This window comes from Choloepus didactylus, chromosome 1 (assembly GCF_015220235.1).
Source record: "Choloepus didactylus isolate mChoDid1 chromosome 1, mChoDid1.pri, whole genome shotgun sequence".
Lineage (NCBI taxonomy): Eukaryota > Metazoa > Chordata > Mammalia > Pilosa > Megalonychidae > Choloepus > Choloepus didactylus.
The window spans coordinates 208548572-208560222 of record NC_051307.1 but is presented as its reverse complement, the minus strand read 5'-3'; the positions used below and the strand labels follow the sequence as shown (position 1 = coordinate 208560222).

The 11651-nt window shown below is 44.6% G+C and overlaps 1 pseudogene; it reads left to right on the top strand.

Annotated features, from left to right (window-relative positions):
• The first annotated feature begins 8303 nt into the window (after positions 1–8303).
• On the top strand, positions 8304–11407 carry LOC119526913 (annotated as a pseudogene).
• Positions 11408–11651: the final 244 nt, after the last annotated feature.

Here is an 11651-nt window from a genome sequence, read left to right as displayed (position 1 = left end):
AAATAGATTTTTATTGGTTTTTAAGAACAGGGCTATTTTGTGTTAATAATGGGCATACATTAGGCTTTAGATAATTGCTTTATGTAACTTAGCGTTTTGGCTTTCAGCTAAACAAACACTCTATGTGTTCACAGGTGTATTGTCCTCAAGGGCACTCTGCTTTTAAGGGTGGCAGCTGTTGCCAAGGTGTTGCTGATACAGTTCTGTGTATAATTTATTGGAAACAGGTGCTGGCTCATGATGAAGATAGACAGGAAACTAAAGCAGACAACATGTTTAACCACCATTAAAAAAAGTTCAGGTTCAGAGAGACAATGTGTCTGAGATGTTTGGGGGATGTTGCCAGCATCCCAGTGCAAGTTTAAAAGCTCCTGCAAATCACCATAAGGAAGAAATTGTACATGAATTTCAAGCAGCCCAGCCTAACGAGTGCCTGATGCTATGCTGCCAGATTTAATTGATTACATGAAAATTTTTGAGTTTGTGTAAGGCTAGCAAAAATTATAAAATACTTTCCTCAGCTAATTGTTAAAAATTACTTCAAATGAGGTAATAACTGTTAGTTTTCAATGATCTGGACAGTGGATTAGGCCATAATGTGTTTTCTTCATGCTCAAAATATTTGTGCCGGATTCTATGTTGGGAAGACGCCAGGCTTAGTGTCCACAGTGCATTGGTGCAGGTTAGGACAAGGAGGCAGGGGCAGGATCTGGAGAGGCTTGGGTGCTTGCTGTCTCCTTTTGGATGTGGGTTGCCCTGCTGTGGAGCTAGTCGGCAGGCTTGGAATGGAGAGCTTGCTCACCAAGGAGGAGTGGGAAAGGGCTGGTGTGTCCTCACTCATTGCACCTCAGGACCCTGCTTTGCCTCGATCCTACTCCTCTATTCTCCAGTAAAAACAAGGAGACATATCGATTCAGCCTTTTCGAGACATTCCCCTTGTGAACAGGCATTTGTATCAAATAATGTCGAGCCTAATCAGCATGCCACATAATACACATGTGCAATAAATATGCATACTAAATACAGCTGAAAAAGAAGTTGTTAAAAGTGCGTGCACAGTTTTTCAACCTCAAAAACCTAAATATCTTGGCCATTTGCATGTTTAAAAAATACCCAAAGGCATTAGACCACATTACGGACTAATGGTCTGCCAAATTTCATTTTTGGGAAGAGAATTCACGTTTGAGTTAGAACACACAAGTGTAAAAAAAGCAACTGAAACAACAAAATGTGGTTAAAAACATTTTTTTGACCCCCAGGCTCAGACTCTGTGTGCCAAAAATTTTGACAAAACTTTATACCAACACCAGTGGGCATGCACAGTTTAATATCTGCTTTACATGAAAAATCATTGACAATTTAATGCTTGCATTAATTTGAAAGAATTTTATATAGTAGGTAGAAACTTTTACATTACCATCCCTAATCTCTACCAGCCGTCTTGTTCCCTCCTCAAAGGGAAAGTGACTGACAGGGCTGAGAAAACCAAATCTGCTGAAGGGCCCATGCAGCTGCTTTTATCACCCTTCCCACAGCCCCATCCCAGCCTGAAATGCAAGAATTCGGTTTGCATGCTGCTCAGAGCCTTCAGTGGAGGTTTAGCATAGGAAAGCAAATAGCTGATGTAAAAATAAACCTTTTATTTAAAAAAAAAAACTCTTTATAAGGCCCCTTTATTTAGAGGGAGTCTCACTCAAATAAATGTACTGTTAACAAACTTATATAATAAATAATATATACTGTAGCAAGTGATGAAATGCAATCCCACAAAACAAGTGCTGAAATCTGATGATTGATTATCATACCTATAGGATAAATAAACCTTCTCCAATTAATAGCAAGGCTTGGGGATGAGTTTCTATAGAAATGCTCCAGAAGGAAAAACACCAATTGCAGAGGTCCAGGGAGAGTCAAGTTCTGAATTTAGCAGGACTGGGCTTAACCACAGCATGTTTCCACTGTACTTATGAGCTTGGAGGTCATAATGAGATGAGTCCAACTCACCAATGGAGAAATATGCTTTCTGCATCTAAGCTGATGAATTATCTGGGCCATTTGGGACCCACATGTCTAAGTATCAGAAGAAGCTATTTTTTATTTATTAAAAAGGGAATTGAGAACCAACCTGGTTTCCTTGCGTGCATTTGTTGCCAACACTCCAATGAAAGCAACCCATTCAGAGGTTTTTATTTTCTAGCTTTGGTTTGCATCCTTATTCTCTCTGAGTTGATGTGGATAGCCTGGTCAAAAGCTTCCTATTGATTTTGGAAGGGACTGACTTCACATTTGTAACCAGCCAAGCTCCGATGTCTTGGCAGCAGAGTTATGGGGATAATGACCAGCATGAAATCCCAGATGGCCAGCTGCATGCCTACAACTCCCCTTCCACATCATTTAGCAGCGTCTTCATTTCGAAGCAAAGGAAGAAATGTCTGTCTGGGGGTATGAATGGTGCTTTGTGACTGTGCTTTTTCCCTGATCTTGAAATAGGGAAGTTTCCACTGAAACAATCATACTTGTTAGACTTGCACTGTGGATGTCAGGGAAAATAAACCTTGTATATTTGTTGGTCCATCTGATCATTCATCCATCCATCCACTTATCCATCCATCCATCCATCCATCCATCCGTCCATCCATCCCTACCAGTAATGTCCTGTCCAGTTTTTTCTTATAAGGGCACTCCTAATTCTACCCTCTCATCAAGGGTGGAATAAATATACCTCTCTTCAGACCCTCAAAGCAGTGTGGTATTCCTGGCTACCTCATGTGTATAAATGAATAGTTTTGACTAAGCCACTTCACCTTGCTAAGCCTCAGTTTCCCCTTCCGTCAACACAGACAATTCCCAATTTGCTGTACTGTTATAAAGGTCCCATGGGTTTGCATATAGAAAAACCCAAGCCTTTGGTAGGAACAGAGTTGACTCTGATATCATTCCCTCAAGTGTCTTGTCCTTTCTCACTCAAGTTTTATAAACCCCAACAACTTCCCTGTGCATACTCCCCATCAAGCCAGTGAGGACCTCAGGGAGTCCTATTTTCATGCTTAGTCTGAGTAATAGGGGTTGAGAGCAGAAATTAGAGTCCCTGAGATTTCTCGGGGAGAGTTCTGGTTGTACCACTCACTGGCTGGGTGATCACAGTTGCTATTCTTCTCTGTGCCTTGGTTTTCTGATTTGTAAAATGTGGAGAATTCCTCACCTCATATGGTTGCTATGAAGACAAAGGGGTACCGCAGGTGGTGCCTAAGAACGTGGGTGCTTTATTAAGGTGGTAGGGATTGGAGTGGAGGTAGAGGTGGTTTTATTGCTACAGGTAGGACTAGCAGACGTCCCACAGACTCACTGCAGTTCTCATGGCTGTAAATCTCAAGGCACTGTCTTCATACCCTCCTGGGGTGGCCAAGAGGCCATTTCTCTGCCTTCTAGAGAATGGGGCAGCTGGTTTAACCAGGCTGCTCTCGACCTAGACATAACACACCTATTAACCAAATCTCAAATGAGAACTTAAATATTACATGTTTATGGAATTTTAAATGGAAAAAAAGCAAGTACTGTTATGAATGAGATTTTTTTAACCAGCAGTAAATCCTGTAGGTTTATAAAGTGACTGCACTGGAACACCTGAATAGGTTGTATACAACCCAATATTTTATTTTATCTGCTTTCAACCGAGGCCACTTTGAGCCACAAGACTTAAAGTGTCCTGCCATTCAACCAGAGTAACTTTGAGAGCTGACAGTATTCTCTATTGTCCAGAGCTTAATTCTTTTTCCCCACAAGAAACTTTTTCCTAATGGATACTTTCAAAGTATGAAGGAGGATAATGACAACTAGTTCTCCTGAGTACTTGGAGTAATAACCAAAAAATAAATTATTTAAGTGTGTAAATGCTGATGTGGCAGGAAGTATGGCACCTTCAGAGTCAGTCCCACCTATATTTGAATTTAAGCTCTAGTACTTGTGCAAAATATTTACTTTCCCTGAATCTGTTTGCTCGTCAATAGAATGGGAGTAATGGATCAAATATGTGATGTGATAAACATTGGCTACATAACAACAGCAACAATGGCAGGATATTTATTGAGTATTGCCATGTGCCATGCATTGATTCAGTTTAACCAAAGCAACAACCCTCTCAGGTAGCTATTGTTATCACAGCTTATAGATGAAGACACCAGGGCACAGAGAAGTGAAATAATGGATGGAGCCCGGGTTGGAACCAGGATGCCTGGTCTAAAGTCTGCATCCTTAACTTGCATTATGTGACCTCCCAGGAATATCTCCTCCAAGTGGTCAAGGCACAGTTGTTTTAGACTCCAGTATACTGTGGGGTCTCTGGGACAAGGAGTGTCAAGACCCCTCTCCATCTTATCTTTTCCTCTTCCTTTCACTACCCACTGCCCACAAACCTTCACCACCAAGCCCCTCTGCCACCAGCTCATATCTCTGAAAATGCAATCCTCCCTCTATGCCAAATTCAGTCTTCAGGAGCTTGTGGAAATAGGGGAGTCCAAAAGGCAAGGGAGGGGTCTGGGACTGCCTGGAGAAGGGGCCCAGGGAAAGTTGGAAGCAAGGCCGGAATGAGTCAATCAGTCAGCGAGTATTTATTTAGTGCTAGGCAGCTTGGGGGATACAGAGAAATTATAAGACGCCATCCGGTCCCTGGCTGGATTTCTGGCAGGGTTCCTCCAGTAAGAACCAGGCCCAGAGCTGGGGCCTGCCCAGCTTGTGGAAGGCTGCCATGGTTTGGAGGCTGGCTGCCCCACCTCCATCAGGAGCAGCAGAGGCTGGTGGGAAGAGTGAGAGCTGAGGAACCCACAAGCAGAGTCCCTGTCCCAGCTCTGCCACACACCACGAGGGGGTCACATCACCATAAAGAAGAACCTCAGCTTTCCCAAATGTCAAACGGGAACACTACCAGTTACTTGTCCAGTTGAGGTGTGGGGAGGTCTAGGGAAGCTGGTGCATAGACAGCACCTAGACCAGTGCCTGACACTCAGTCTGGTCAACAAACATAGGTTCTCATTGAGTGGTGTGGGTCGTGTTAAGCAGTAAAGAAGTATGTTCTGGGAGCCCTTTGTGTCCTGCTTCACACCCTTTCTTTTTACTCCAGTCATTGATGTGGAGCAGAGCAGTCTGCTCTGCACGGGTGTACCTGAGGGTACCTTGAAGGCCTAGAACTGAGAAAGGTAGAGAGTTAACACCCGTGGACAGCCCTTGTCCAGCCAGGTGCAGAACTGGTGGCTAAACACTCCCCTCTTTTATCCTTCAGACCAGCAACCCTGAGGTGCATTCTACACAGCTCCTCAGAAGGTCCTGGCAAGTTGGGATCAAGCCCACTGAGGAGACCACCTCAACACGTCCCAGTGTTGGCTTTCCCTGTGTCCCTGTTGCACTCTCTCTACTCCTTAGTCCTGTTTCCTGGGACCACTCCTCTAAATGAATCACCTTGCCTCAGGCTCTCCATTTTTGGGGATGGGATGAGGACCCAATTGATAACAAGGTGTAGCATGATGGAGCTCTCCCAGTCACTGTCTGTGTGAAGGAAACATTATAAAGCTCTCTAAGTCTGTGTTGTGCTGTCAGTAAATTGGGGGTAGTTTACAGTCCTGGGCTCCTGGGATTGTTTTGAAGATAGAGGGAGGCAATGTGTAGAAAGTGCAGAGCCAGTGCCTGGGCAGGAGCTCAGTCCATGGTAGGTGTGTGTGTCTCTGGTTAGGTTCTCCAGAAGCAGAACCTGGGATGAGGATTCATGTGAAAGTGATTTATTGAGAATGTCTCCAGAAAAAGCCAGAAGAGAAGAGGGAGAGAGAAGGGAAGGAAGCTAAGGAAGGACATGAAGTGAAGTTCCATCGTGGTTAACTTTGGCTCAGTCCCCCAGGGGAGCTCTCGGGACATTGTGACATAGCTCGGGGAGCTGGCACATTTATACTTGCACACTCATTAGTGGCTAAGGGCTGACCCCTGAGGGATGTAAATTCCCGAACATCTTGGCTCTTGGTGCATTCAGGCAAAGTAGGCTCCAGCAGCCTGCTGGAAACCCGCCACCAGAGAGACTCAGGTGCAGCCTATTGGGACAGAACTCACACTAGGAGCTGTGTGCAAGAAAAATAGTAACAGGATCTGAGGAAGTGCAGGCAGGGCACTGACCACATCAGCCGCAGAATATTTGTGTTAAGTGTTGTTACTGTTATGGTTGTTATACTTTTGTCAAAGCAAAAATTTCAGAAAAGTAGAAAAATCAGGCTTTAGAATATTCAAAGCATCAGTTTGCCCATCTCCCTTGGGCCTTTCTTTCCTGGATCTCACTTCACTAAAGTTGGATGTGATGGCCTCTCCTCTGAAGCACCAGCTCCTGATGTGGGCCTCTTGCCACTTGTGAACATCCAGCTCAAGGGTTTCCCAGCTGGGAGATCAGGAATTCTGCCCTGAGGTGCGCCAAGGTTGGAGGGAGTAATGCTGTCTCTCTCTCTGAAGCTTCACACACCCAAGGTCCTCTCCAGGCCCCTGGTGGAGAAGGGACTAAAGGTGGGGGAGCCAGAGGTCCATCAGGGAGATGAGGCTGGAACTGCAGGTAGTGGAAGCCTTTCCTGTGAGAGGCCAGTGGTCTCAAGACAGACAGAAGTGGGAGGGAGAGAGTGAGGTGGGAGCGTGGCCCTTCTTGGAACTCTCTAGCAAAGAGAGCTCAGAGGGAATAAAGCTGCTTTCCTCGTCTTGATCCTGCATGTCTTCTAATCCTGTTTGCCCCATCCCTTGTCATATTTCTATCAAGGACAATGTGTTTCAGAAACAAGCTCTGGTTTTCAGAAGCTCTGTTACCTAAAGTAGTATGGGGACTGTAGAGGCACAGCTGCATTGTGGAGTCTTTCCACACTGTATTTTTTTTAGCTGGTACTTTGCCTCTTTTTCCCATCCTGGATCATCAGGTCCTGGATCAGCAGCCTGGGGGCTTCTCATGTTTGGTGACAGAACCTTTGAGAAAGTCTCAGAGCTGAACCACTGTCAGCTGGGTCCTGCCTGGCTCCTTCCTCTTAGGTGTCTGCCACAGACATGACCTGTCTCTAGGATAAGGACACTGATGGCCTTAAAGGGGGAGTGAACTCCCAGAGGGGGATGCAGTGATCCCCCCTGCTCTCAGAGCCATGCTGGCACAGAAGGCTCCTAGAGAGCAAGGCTGAGTCTTCTTGGAGGACATGTAAGTGTGATACCTTACATAGTCCTGGGGATCAGCAAGGTTCTCCCAAAGAAAGTGATTCACACCTAGTCTTGCAAAGGTGAGTAGGATTACCCAGGTAAATAGAGGCCAGGGTTGGAAGACCCTTCTTGGCAGAAGGAATTGCACAAACAAGGCCCAGAGGAAAGAGGGAACATGGCCCATTCAGAGGTTTCCTGTGACTGGAGCATGGAGTTCACAAAGAAGAGGGGCACACAGTGTTAGGTCATGCAAAGCCATTAAAGCTGAGAAGGTGGGTGCTGTGCAGGGGTGTATTCCAGGAAGGCAGGGATGCACACTTTGAAGGGCTTTATTCTGAAAGAAATGATCTTATCATGTTTGAACTTTAAAATGGTAATATGGCCACAGGGTGGAGAATGTGTTGAGGAGGGGAACTTTTGGAAACAGGGTGATTTGGGAGGGGGCTGTTCCTGATGTTCAGACGACAGATGAGTGTGGTCTTACCAGGGTAGTGGATAAGGTTGAGGAAAAGTAGATGGATTTCAAAGGCCATTAGAGGCTAGAAGAGATTGAATCAAGTGACAGATTAGATCTGAGAAGTGAGTCTGAGGAAGGAGTCAAGGATGACACCAAGAATCTTTATGGGGCAACTGGGTGGTTGGTAGGACCATTCACTGAAATAGGAGACCCAGGGAGAGAAACAGGTGGGGTGGAGATGACCTTGGTTTTGTACATTCTAAGTTAGGCTTGAGATGCACGTGCATGGTTAAAGCCAATTGTCACTTGGATAAACTGGATCTATACTTTGCGTGAAGACCTGGACTGAAGAGAAATTTGTGAATCTTAAGCCCCATCCATTCTCCCCCAGCCTCATCACTTCAAGACACAGGGGCCCAGTTTCCAAATGCTGGTATTTATATTTCTTTGCCTGAGGTTTTTCTCTTGCTGGGGAATTAACATATTCCAGGAACAACTCTTTACCAATGACTGAAGGCAGCTGACATATAAATACTCCAGCTCCCTCGCCCCTCCGAAGGGATCCCCCTGAGGTGTGTGTTCTCCACTTTCCCCCAGAGGTCAGCAGCAGGTTTAAACTCTACTCACCCACGGAGGTAGCTGGCTTATGATGCACCCTTCTTCCCTTCCTGTCTCACGCCCCCACGCTCTTCACCTTCCAAACAGGGTGCACTTTGGAGGGAATCCAAAGCAAGACATCAGCACATGGGTGAGAACAACTGTGAGGCAATATGGGGTTGACCAGTTAGAGTGTATAAAAGGATTATAGCTCTTAAATAGGACTCAGGAGAAGGCCAGTGTTTAAGGGGCAGGCTGAGAGAGAAGACCTTCAAAGGAGGCTGAGAATATGCAGTCAAGGTAGTGGGAAGAGGGAGTCTCAGGAATCAGGGGTGGACAGCATTGCCAGACTCTACCAAGCCAATTTGTACAGTGAAATAAGAATGTAACTGCTACTGCTGAGTTGGTCATTGTTGAGGTCACTGATGAACTTGATGAGAGCAGTGTCAGAGTGACAAGGAAGGACTCTAAGCTGCAGTAAGGTGAGGGATGTGAGAAAATATGGAAGTGCACCTTGTTTTCTCTTCCTTCCACCACTCCGCAAATCCTTCCACGATTTGACCCTAGAGGGAGCCGCTAACTCTCTTCATACCCCTCCCTCCACCCAAGATATTTGTACCCTCCCACCATAGGGCCTTTGCATGGTCTTATCTTTTTGCCTGGAATAGTTTCTTCCTCCCTTTCATCTCCCTGAACTCAAACTCCTTCACAGAGTTCACTACTTCATATTACTTAGAATCTCCTTGACTCTAAGACCTGGTTAGCTTCTTTCCTTACTCTCTTAGAGCTCTTTTACTTTTCTTAAAATCATTTAATTCAGTTTTTAATTATACTTTCCCTTATCCCATTGTTTAGTCATCTTGCCCACTAAATATTAAGCTCTGCTTTGGTCTACCATTATACCCCCAGAGCCTTGCATGATGCTTTCTGACATAATAGAAATTTTATAAATATTTATTGAATCAATGAGCCCTCCTCCTAGTTCCTTCTTCACCCTTTTCATCTTGGGGCCCAAACTGAGAATAAAGATTCTCAACAATATAAACCATCCCACTTCATTATTATTCTAATTAAAATCATACCAAAGCCTGTACTACTTTTCTCCCTAGTTTCTGTGCTCTGTTTTATGTGCTGTAAAATTCTTGGGCTTCCAGTGTGTTCAGAGTTTCCTGTTGGACAGTTTTAAGGGCTACCTCTTCTCAGGAATGATGCCTAGGGAGCTGGCAAAGGGGGGTTTCTCAGTGGCTTCAGATATGGATAGTTGACATCAACCCACTGCACAGCTGTCAGAGCCTGAGGAAACTTTAATTACAGAAAACATGGACATCACGGAAGACATTTCTAAGCTTTTCAAACTGTAGGTCCCATCTGGAAAATTTCAAAAAGTTTGGCCATGTGGTCTATTCCACGTTACATAACCCATGCTCAACACTCCTGCTTATGTTCCCAGACACTCCACAGAAATTTTCAGGATATTTTCTTCCCAAGTATCTGGAGCCCTTATGGAAAATCTTCTCAAAATGTCCATGTTTATGCCTAACTTCAACATGTGAACCTTTTTTTTGCTTTCCTCTCTGAATGCTTACATGGGAATAGCATCTTGCACTCTCTGAAAATTCCTTTACTCCTTCACCTGCCCCTATGTCAGGTGGTAATCACCACTTTAAAACTTTGAGATTAGTGCAGTGAAAAAGATTTATGAATATTAATTCTTTTTATAGCAGGTCATAATGTGAGCTGGCAAACAAACAGTGTGTCGTTTCATTCCAGTGCTTTACTGCAAACTAAAATGGGTTGCATGTTGTGGAAAATATTAGTTGGAGATGCTGGTTTGAAAACCAGTTTGTTTCAAAAGATTTGGCCATAACCAGCCAGACATCTACATTGTGGAGAGTCTGTTCTGGAAAGTAAGAGTCATGAATTTTATAGTTGTCATGTTGGCCATAATCAGCAGCATTATCTAAGGAATTTTTAAAGTATATTCTTAAAATGCAAACCACAAACACTAGGTGGCTGATATTAAGAAGGACGAGTCCTTTTCAACCTTTCTAGAGCTGTAGTCAAAAAAGATTGAGGGTGACCCAAGCAGTTCCATCTTGGAGCAGGAAGCAAGATTGGAGGGCATAGGCTCATTGTGGTGCTGGAAGGAGCCATTTTGGAGGCAGTCAAGTTAGGGAAGACCTGTGAGCTCTTCAGCAGAGACAAACACATGTCCATGTTGTTAAAGAATGCATGGAATCCTGGGGAAGGGAGACCAGACATGGCCCAGCAGAGTTTCCTGATGCTGATAGACAGTCTCTGGACCAACCTGGCTGGCTACAGGTTGACATCCACATGCAGAAGAAAGTGCTGATTGGTGTGAATGCCCAGACTCAAATTCCCAGAACCTTGGATTGATTCTGGCTTCATGGTTCAACTTTTACTGTACGAGCAGCTAATGGCCCCCAGAAGCTCTTCAAGATAATAAAGAATCTAGTGTCAGATCACTTCCTGGTTGGATATACAAAAATGGGCACTTTGTTTTCCATCACAGCCATCAGTGATGTGTGAGAGAGGTTGCCCAGCAGTGACCCTCTTGTTTTGTGGTGAGGGCCCTTGCCCACTGTAAGGTCAACGTGAGTATGTAGAGAAGACACTGTCCATCATCAGCTACCTCCTTTTGCTGCCCTCACCTGTGCAAAACTTCCCATAGCCTTTAGAATCATATTTTCTCAACAGAGAGAATATTGTTCCAAAACACAAAGACTGTTGACATTGTGCCCCTTGACTATGTTTGGATCTGGTATTGAATTGGTTGCTGGAGGATAACCTTCCTGTTGAGACTGTGGACTTTGGGGAAGCCAAGGCTATAAATTTGCTATTTGTTTATCCTATAAATACTGTTCTTGCAGGGGAAAAAAAAAAAAAAAAGAAAGGTCGAGTTGTCTCATTGGCTGGTCACTTCCCCACATCCCCACAAGTCCAGTGTGGCTTCCACCTTTACTGCTTCCTGAAACAGTGCTTTCAGAAGTCACTGGGTTTCCCAGGTGCCAGTTTCAGTGGCTGCTCCTTGCAATCCTTGCAGCATTAGACATTCTTGATCCCTTCTTCCCTGACACACTCTCTTCCCTTGACATCGGCAAGGACTACACTGAAAGGCGGTGTAACCGGGAGTAAGAAGACAGACTCCGGATTCAGCTAAGTCAACAGTGTTCAAATCCCCATTTCATCCCTTACCAGCTCTTTGAGTTTGGGCAAGTTAAATAACTTCTTTGTACCTGTGTCCTCATCTGTAAAGTGGGGATAACAACAGCAGTTGAGAAGACTGAATGATTTTATGTGTGTAAGTTACTTGCAACAGTGCCTGACACAAAGAACAGTATCTATTCAATTAACGATCTTATTGTTTCATTAATAACAT